This window comes from Fistularia commersonii, unplaced genomic scaffold, assembly GCF_037954325.1.
Source record: "Fistularia commersonii isolate RoL2024-O1a breed Wild unplaced genomic scaffold, RoL_Fcom_v1.0 HiC_scaffold_42, whole genome shotgun sequence".
NCBI lineage: Eukaryota > Metazoa > Chordata > Actinopteri > Syngnathiformes > Fistulariidae > Fistularia > Fistularia commersonii.
Window position 1 is genome coordinate 202501 of NW_028234000.1, and position 10000 is coordinate 212500.

The window sequence follows — 10000 nt, forward strand, 5'->3', positions numbered from 1 at the left end:
CCTTCCACCTGGTCTCCTGGACACACAGTATATCCAGCTTCCTTCTCTGCATCGTGTCCATCAACTCTCTACCTTTTCCTGTCATAGTCCCAATATTCAAAGTCCCTACTCTCAGTCCCAGGCTCTTTCCTTTCCTCCTCTCTCTCTGCTTCCGAACACGCACTCCTCCTCTTCTTCTTCTTCTTGTTCTTCGACCCACAGTAGCCCGATTTCCATTAGTACCCTGTAGGTCATCAGTACCAATGGCGGTCGTTGTTAACCCGGTCCGCGACCCATCCGGTATGGTATAGTTATGGTTGACTCGCATGTTTGGTTTTGGCAAACGTTTTACGCCGGATGCCCCTCCTGACGCAACCCTCTGCATTTATCCGGGCTTGGGACCGGCACAGGGAGACACTGCTCCGTGCCCCCCCCCCCCCCCCCCCCCCCAAAGGCAGGCTTGGAGAGACACGGGCCAGTGCCGCCCTGAGGCTGCATTACCCTCTCTTTCTTACATTTATTATAAAAATATGCTTATCTTCCTTTTAGCTCATCACACATGTCTTTATGATTTTCAGTCCATGCCTCAGCCGGCCTGAAGCTCCACTGATGCGCATGTGCGGATGCCTCTATCTAGCGGACATAAAATAAAGACAATCATTCAAATGTGAATGAGTCGGCGTGATGCTCCGGGATGTGTGGAGCTCAGGGAGCTCCACGAGTGAGGGAGTTAAGTTAGGGCGGGGGTGCAAGTAGGCTCTAGGATTCCCCGAGTCGGGGCGAGCGATGGGTTTAGAGGCGTATCGCATTGAAGATAATGGCCGCATATCCTTCTTGGACTTTTCTAAAGCCTTTGACTCGGTCGAACATCCATTTATCATAGCAACGCTCGAACATTTTGGATTTGGTTAAATATTCAGGAATGTGATCCGTGGGCTCTATGAGAATATTCATAGCTGTGTCACCCTGCCAAGCGGCACCACTCCGAGCTTCCATGTTGATGTGGGAATCCCCCAAGGTTGCCCCATCTCACCCTATTTATTTATAATTGCTACCGAAATGCTAGCCGTTTATGTTGAAAAGAGCAACGATATCCAAAAGTTAGACGTGCTGGGGACTGAAATTGTTATTAGCCTGCTGGCAGATGACACAACCTTAGTTTTGAAAAATGAACATCAAGTCCCAATAAGTGCCGAAAACAACCAAAACATTCTCCAAGGCTTCAGGATTGTCATTAAACTTAAAGAAATGCAAACTTCTTGCGCTGCATGACTCGCCACTAAAGGAAATCAGCGATGTTTCCATGAAATCAGAAATAAAATACTTGAGCATTTTCCTATCCAAGGACCAAACGTTAAATCAATCCAGGAACATTGAATCTAAACTGAATCAAAGTAAAGCTTAATTCTAATATATGGCTCCAGAGAGATTTATCAATATTAGGCCGGATATATTTGACTAAAATGGATGTGTTTATCCAGATGTATATACCCAGCGTATTCCAATGCTGCTCCAAATCAACTCGTAAAATCTGTTAACCAAATCAATTTCAACTTTATCTGGAGGAACAGACCACACCATCTAAGAAAAATCACATATGGTGAAAGAAACAAGTGAAGGAGAGCTGAAAGTGATAGAGTCGGACTGCTTGAATGGGACATTGAAGGTGAACTGGTTGAAATCCTGGATCAAACCTCATCGTTCTTTCTGGTATTGTACTCCAAACTACTTATTCAACAAAGTCGGCGGCCTGAGTCTTCTGCTTATCTCTGACTTGGATATCAACAAGATTCCTGTCAAATGTTCAGAGTTCCATAAACAAATATTATTATACTGGAAAATGATATACGTACACAATTTCTCACCACACAGTATAATAGTTTGGAACAATCGATATGTACTGCATGGCAACAAACCTCTGTTTTACAAGGAATGCTTTGAGAAAGGTATATGGTCGATAATTGACTTGATGGATGACACTGGCAGTCCTCTGGACAATGAGCAGTTCTGTACTACACACAGATTCAAGCCTCCCATATTAGAGTTGCTAAAGTTACGAAACGCACTGCCTCGACAATTTGTATTCCTGACCAAAAATATAATGACGCACCGAACCGTACAACCACAGTTACCCCGACTATCACTCCAGGGAATCTCAATTGTGGACAGAAAGCGCGGCAACTCCTTTATTAGGAAATGTTTCACAGGAAACTTATTCCCTGGACGTCAAAAAAAAAAAAAAGGATATTTTAAATAAATTTGATGAGGAATCGATTGCCACGCTGCGAACCATGTATCTGACTCTACCCATACCCCCAAGGCAAAAGAGACCCACTTCAAAATTATGACTGACATCTACCCATCTAAGGAATTATCGAGGGTACGCTTTAATTTTGAAGATAATATTTGTACATTTTGTGAAGACAACATTGAAACCACTGACCATATATTTTTTCTCCTTCTCATTCCATCGTCACCAGTTTCCTTCTCAAAAGATGATATAACATTCTGTTTACTTATAAGCAACATAACAGATGAACTCTGTGTCAATGTTCTTTTAGGCCTGGCCAAGTTCTTCATTCACAAGAACAGAATGCAAAAATGCTCCCCAAATTTTAATGTCTTCATAAACGATTTTGAAATATAAAAAAAAAAAAAAAAAATCCTTAAAACTTATGGAAAAATCCGAAAACAAAAAAATATAGTTACCCATGTCCGAGGTTCCTTTTTTTTTTGGTAAAAAAAAAAAAAAAAAACAAAAAAAACAACTTGATTACATGTTACATTCCCCTTGCAATTTTTTTTTTTTTTTTTCGTTTTAATTTCTTATTTGTCTATCTATTGATTTAATTACTTCCTTTTAATTTCTTTTTTTGTCTCGCACTGTAAATTTCTCACAAACCTGTAACACTATTAACTTCTCATTACATACAGAACAAATGTCCTGATGTCCGTTGCTTCCTCATCCCTGGTTGTTTCATTGACATTCAGTTCTACCTTGCTATGTTTATTTGTACATCTGTATATTTGGGTGTACTATTTATGTTCAATTAAAAACAGTTTGATGTCTGAGATTCCTTGTGAACCGCCAACTTAATTACATGTTATATTCCCCTCACAATTTTTTTTTTTCGTTTTTAATTTTATTTTTCTATCTATTTATTTAATTATATCCTTTTGATTTTCTTTTTTTGTCTAGCATTAAAAATTTCTCGCAAACCGTTAACACTATTAACTTCTGATTACTTACACCACGAATGCGCTTATGCCCCCCCACCCATCCCGCTTTTTCCGTACGGAGGCAGACACTGAGATCGAAAGCAAATGGGTGTCATTGAAATGCAGTAACAGGGTGATAACAGCCGTGTTCGAAGTGTGTAGGGGCTTATAGGAGAGCAGAAGCACGTCACGCAATTCACCTGAGTTCGGAGGATTGGGAGTACCAGGGCCCATAGCGGAGAAGCGGAAGAGCGGAGTTATGTGTCTCTTCTCAAAGGCCGGGAAGCTGGGGGGCAGCAGGACCCCTTAGAGCGGCTAATGTGAGCCTTCTCCGGACATAGATCACCCGGACTTATGACTGGAGCTCCCGGACCTCCGGGCACACACATATGTGAATGAGTGGATGAGCTAATGTCGGTTTGGTTGTGGATACGTTTCGGCCAATGCTATCAGCACAGCTATGATTATCCCCAGAACGTTGAGAACGAGCTCCCGGAACTCCAGACATGCGTATATAAAAGAGTGGAATTAAGGTGTGTGTGTGTGTGTGTGTGTGTGTGTGTGTGTGTATACGTGTGGGACAGAAGTAATGTTGGGGACAGAAATTGTTATTAGCCTGCTGGCAGATGACACAACCTTAGTTTTGAAAAATGAACATCAAGTCCCAATAAGTGCTGAAAAAAACCAAAACATTCTCCAAGGCTTCAGGATTGTCATTAAACTTAAAGAAATGCAAACTTCTTGCGCTGCATGACTCGCCACTAAAGGAAATCAGCGATGTTTCTATGAAATCAGAAATAAAATACTTGAGCATTTTCCTATTCAAGGACCAAACGTTAAATCAATCCAGGAACATTGAATCTAAACTGAATCAAAGTAAAGCTTAATTCTAATATATGGCTCCAGAGAGATTTATCAATATTAGGCCGGATATATTTGACTAAAATGGATGTGTTTATCCAGATGTATATACCCAGCGTATTCCAATGCTGCTCCAAATCAACTCGTATAATCTGTTAACCAAATCAATTTCAACTTTATCTGGAGGAACAGACCACACCATCTAAGAAAAATCACATATGGTGAAAGAAACAAGTGAAGGAGGGCTGAAAGTGATAGAGTCGGACTGCTTGAATGGGACATTGAAGGTGAACTGGTTGAAATCCTGGATCAAACCTCATCGTTCTTTCTGGTATTGTACTCCAAACTACTTATTCAACAAAGTCGGCGGCCTGAGTCTTCTGCTTATCTCTGACTTGGATATCAACAAGATTCCTGTCAAATGTTCAGAGTTCCATAAACAAATATTATTATACTGGAAAATGATATACGTACACAATTTCTCACCACACAGTATAATAGTTTGGAACAATCGATATGTACTGCATGGCAACAAACCTCTGTTTTACAAGGAATGCTTTGAGAAAGGTATATGGTCGATAATTGACTTGATGGATGACACTGGCAGTCCTCTGGACAATGAGCAGTTCTGTACTACACACAGATTCAAGCCTCCCATATTAGAGTTGCTAAAGTTACGAAACGCACTGCCTCGACAATTTGTATTCCTGACCAAAAATATAATGACGCACCGAACCGTACAACCACAGTTACCCCGACTATCACTCCAGGGAATCTCAATTGTGGACAGAAAGCGCGGCAACTCCTTTATTAGGAAATGTTTCACAGGAAACTTATTCCCTGGACGTCAAAAAAAAAAAAAAGGATATTTTAAATAAATTTGATGAGGAATCGATTGCCACGCTGCGAACTATGTATCTGACTCTACCCATACCCCCAAGGCAAAAGAGACCCACTTCAAAATTATGACTGACATCTACCCATCTAAGGAATTATCGAGGGTACGCTTTAATTTTGAAGATAATATTTGTACATTTTGTGAAGACAACATTGAAACCACTGACCATATATTTTTTCTCCTTCTCATTCCATCGTCACCAGTTTCCTTCTCAAAAGATGATATAACATTCTGTTTACTTATAAGCAACATAACAGATGAACTCTGTGTCAATGTTCTTTTAGGCCTGGCCAAGTTCTTCATTCACAAGAACAGAATGCAAAAATGCTCCCCAAATTTTAATGTCTTCATAAACGATTTTGAAATATAAAAAAAAAAAAAAAAATCCTTAAAACTTATGGAAAAATCCGAAAACAAAAAAATATAGTTACCCATGTCCGAGGTTCCTTTTTTTTTTGGTAAAAAAAAAAAAAAAAAAAACAAAAAAAACAACTTGATTACATGTTACATTCCCCTTGCAATTTTTTTTTTTTTTTTCGTTTTAATTTCTTATTTGTCTATCTATTGATTTAATTACTTCCTTTTAATTTCTTTTTTTGTCTCGCACTGTAAATTTCTCACAAACCTGTAACACTATTAACTTCTCATTACATACAGAACAAATGTCCTGATGTCCGTTGCTTCCTCATCCCTGGTTGTTTCATTGACATTCAGTTCTACCTTGCTATGTTTATTTGTACATTTGTATATTTGGGTGTACTATTTATGTTCAATTAAAAACAGTTTGATGTCTGAGATTCCTTGTGAACCGCCAACTTAATTACATGTTATATTCCCCTCACAATTTTTTTTTTTTCGTTTTTAATTTTATTTTTCTATCTATTTATTTAATTATATCCTTCTAATTTTCTTTTTTTGTCTAGCATTAAAAATTTCTCGCAAACCGTTAACACTATTAACTTCTGATTACTTACACCACGAATGCGCTTATGCCCCCCCACCCATCCCGCTTTTTCCGTACGGAGGCAGACACTGAGATCGAAAGCAAATGGGTGTCATTGAAATGCAGTAACAGGGTGATAACAGCCGTGTTCGAAGTGTGTAGGGGCTTATAGGAGAGCAGAAGCACGTCACGCAATTCACCTGAGTTCGGAGGATCGGGAGTACCAGGGCCCATAGCGGAGAAGCGGAAGAGCGGAGTTATGTGTCTCTTCTCAAAGGCGGGGAAGCTGGGGGGCAGCAGGACCCCTTAGACCGGCTAAGGTGAGCCTACTCCGGACAGAGATCACCCGGAGTTATGACTGGAGCTCCCGGACCTCTGGGCACACACATATGTGAATGAGTGGATGAGCTAATGTTGGTTTGGTTGTGGATACGTTTCGGCCAATGCTATCAGCACAGCGATGATGAGTTCAGGTGTGTCTGTGTGTGTTTGTGTGTTTGTGTGTGTGTGTGTGTGTGTGTGTGTGTGTGCGTGTGTTTGTGTGTGTGTGAGAGTTTGTTTTTGTGGGTTGGGGGGGGTTCCCGCGGACACGGAGTACCAGGGCCTGGAGCGGATGAGGTGAGGAGCGGAGGAGAGCAGAAGCCCGGACCGTGATTCGCTTGTGTCCAGCGGTTCGGGAGTTCCAGGGCCCGAAACGGAGGAGCGGAGGAGCGGAGGAGCGGAGGAGCGGAGGAGCGGAGGACAGCAAAACCCCTTTCTGCAATTCGCCTGAGTCCGGCGGATCGGTAGTACCTGGTTCCGCAGCGGATGAGCGGAGGAGTGGAGGAGATGTTTCTCTTCTCAGAGGCGGCGAGGGGGGGGGGGGCAGGACCCCTTACCCTTATCCCCCCCGGACGTTTGAGTGGAGCTCCCGGACCTCCGGGCACGCACATGCGAATGACTGGATCACAGGGAGTGCCAGGGCCTGGAGCGGATGAGCAGAGGAGAGGCGGAGGGCAGAAGCCCGGCCCTGTTCAAGAGTTCCAGGGTCCAAAGCGGGGGAGCGAAGAAGCGGAGGAGGGGAGGAGAGCAGAAGAGCAAAAAACTGGCCCGGAATTCACCGAAGTCCCGCGGATCGGGAGTTCCAGGGCCCGGAGCGGAAGAGCGGAGGAGCGGAGGAGAGGAGGAGCGGAGCAAAGCTAAGCCCGTCTTAACAACAAGGAAATTACAGATGAGGCTATAATTTCTAATGAAAACTTTAAATTCTATAGCCACGTATACACTTCGACATTGTCAAAAAGCGATTGTGACTCCTTTCCATTAAATATTCCTCAATATATCCCAAAAATAAACAACAAACAATATATGATTGTTTATATATGTTTATATATAAACAACAAAAAATATACAGTTTGATGTCTGAGATTCCTTGTGAATCGCCAACTTAATTACATGTCGTATTCCCCTTGCATTTTTTTTTTTTGGTTTTAATTTCATTTGTCTATCTATTTATCTAATTATTTCCTTTTAATTTCGTTTTTTGTCTCGCACTGTAAATTTCTCACAAACCTGTAACACTATTAACTTCTCATTACATACAGAACAAATGTCCTGATGTCCGTTGCTTCCTCATCCCTGGTTGTTTCATTGACATTCAGTTCTACCTTGCTATGTTTATTTGTACATTTGTATATTTGGGTGTACTATTTATGTTCAATTAAAAACAGTTTGATGTCTGAGATTCCTTGTGAACCGCCAACTTAATTACATGTTATATTCCCCTCACAATTTTTTTTTTTCGTTTTTAATTTTATTTTTCTATCTATTTATTTAATTATATCCTTTTAATTTTCTTTTTTTGTCTAGCATTAAAAATTTCTCGCAAACCGTTAACACTATTAACTTCTGATTACTTACAGCACGAATGCGCTTATGCCCCCCCACCCCCCACCCCCCGCTTTTCCGTACGGTGGCAGACACTGAGATCGAAAGCAAATGGGTGTCATTGAAATGCAGTAACAGGGTGATAACAGCCGTGTTCGAAATGTGTAGGGGCTTATAGGAGAGCAGAAGCACGTCACGCAATTCACCTGAGTTCGGAGGATCGGGAGTACCAGGGCCCATAGCGGAGAAGCGGAAGAGCGGAGTTATGTGTCTCTTCTCAAAGGCCGGGAAGCTGGGGGGCAGCAGGACCCCTTAGAGCGGCTAATGTGAGCCTTCTCCGGACATAGATCACCCGGACTTATGACTGGAGCTCCCGGACCTCTGGGCACACACATATGTGAATGAGTGGATGAGCTAATGTTGGTTTGGTTGTGGAAACGTTTCGGCCAATGCTATTAGCACAGCTATGATGAGTTCAGGTGTGTCTCTGTGTGTTTGTGTGTTTGTGTGTGTGTATGCGTGTGTATGTGTGTGTGTGTGTGTGTGTGTGTGTGTGTGTGCCTGTGTTTGTGTGTGTGTGAGAGTTTGTTTTTGTGGGTTGGGGGGGGTTCCCGCGGACACGGAGTACCAGGGCCTGGAGCGGATGAGGTGAGGAGCGGAGGAGAGCAGAAGCCCGGACCGTGATTCGCTTGTGTCCAGCGGTTCGGGAGTTCCAGGGCCCGAAACGGAGGAGCGGAGGAGCGGAGGACGGCAAAACCCCTTTCTGCAATTCGCCTGAGTCCGGCGGATCGGTAATACCTGGTTCCGCAGCGGAGGAGCGGAGGAGTGGAGGAGATGTTTCTCTTCTCAGAGGCGGCGAGGGGTGGGGACAGGACACCTTACCCTTACCCCCCCCGGACGTTTGAGTGGAGCTCCCGGACCTCCGGGCACGCACATGCGAATGACTGGATCACAGGGAGTGCCAGGGCCTGGAGCGGATGAGCAGAGGAGAGGCGGAGGGCAGAAGCCCGGCCCTGTTCAAGAGTTCCAGGGTCCAAAGCGGGGGAGCGAAGAAGCGGAGGAGGGGAGGAGAGCAGAAGAGCAAAAAACTGGCCCGGCATTCACCGAAGTCCCGCGGATCGGGAGTTCCAGGGCCCGGAGCGGAAGAGCGGAGGAGCGGAGGAGAGGAGGAGCGGAGCAAAGCGGAAGCCCGTCTTAACAACAAGGAAATTACAGATGAGGCTATAATTTCTAATGAAAACTTTAAATTCTATAGCCACGTATACACTTCGACATTGTCAAAAAGCGATTGTGACTCCTTTCCATTAAATATTCCTCAATATATCCCAAAAATAAACAACAAACAATATATGTTTGTTTATATATGTTTATATATAAACAACAAAAAATATACAGTTTGATGTCTGAGATTCCTTGTGAATCGCCAACTTAATTACATGTCGTATTCCCCTTGCATTTTTTTTTTTTGGTTTTAATTTCATTTGTCTATCTATTTATCTAATTATTTCTTTTAATTTCGTTTTTTGTCTAGCACTGTAAATTTCTCACAAACCTGTAACACTATTAACTTCTCATTACATACAGAACAAATGTCCTCATGTCCGTTGCTTCCTCATGCCTGGTTGTTTCATTGACATTCAGTTCTAACTTGCTATGTTTATTTGTACATTTGTATATTTGGGTGTACTATTTATGTTCAATTAAAAACAGTTTGATGTCTGAGATTCCCTGTGAACCGCCAACTTAATTACATGTTATATTCCCCTCACAATTTTTTTTTTTTCGTTTTTAATTTTATTTTTCTATCTATTTATTTAATTATATCCTTTTAATTTTCTTTTTTTGTCTAGCATTAAAAATTTCTCGCAAACCGTTAACACTATTAACTTCTGATTACTTACAGCACGAATGCGCTTATGCCCCCCCACCCCCCACCCCCCCGCTTTTCCGTACGGTGGCAGACACTGAGATCGAAAGCAAATGGGTGTCATTGAAATGCAGTAACAGGGTGATAACAGCCGTGTTCGAAGTGTGTAGGGGCTTATAGGAGAGCAGAAGCACGTCACGCAATTCACCTGAGTTCGGAGGATCGGGAGTACCAGGGCCCATAGCGGAGAAGCGGAAGAGCGGAGTTATGTGTCTCTTCTCAAAGGCCGGGAAGCTGGGGGGCAGCAGGACCCCTTAGAGCGGCTAATGTGAGCCTTCTCCGGACATAGATCACCCGGACTTATGACTGG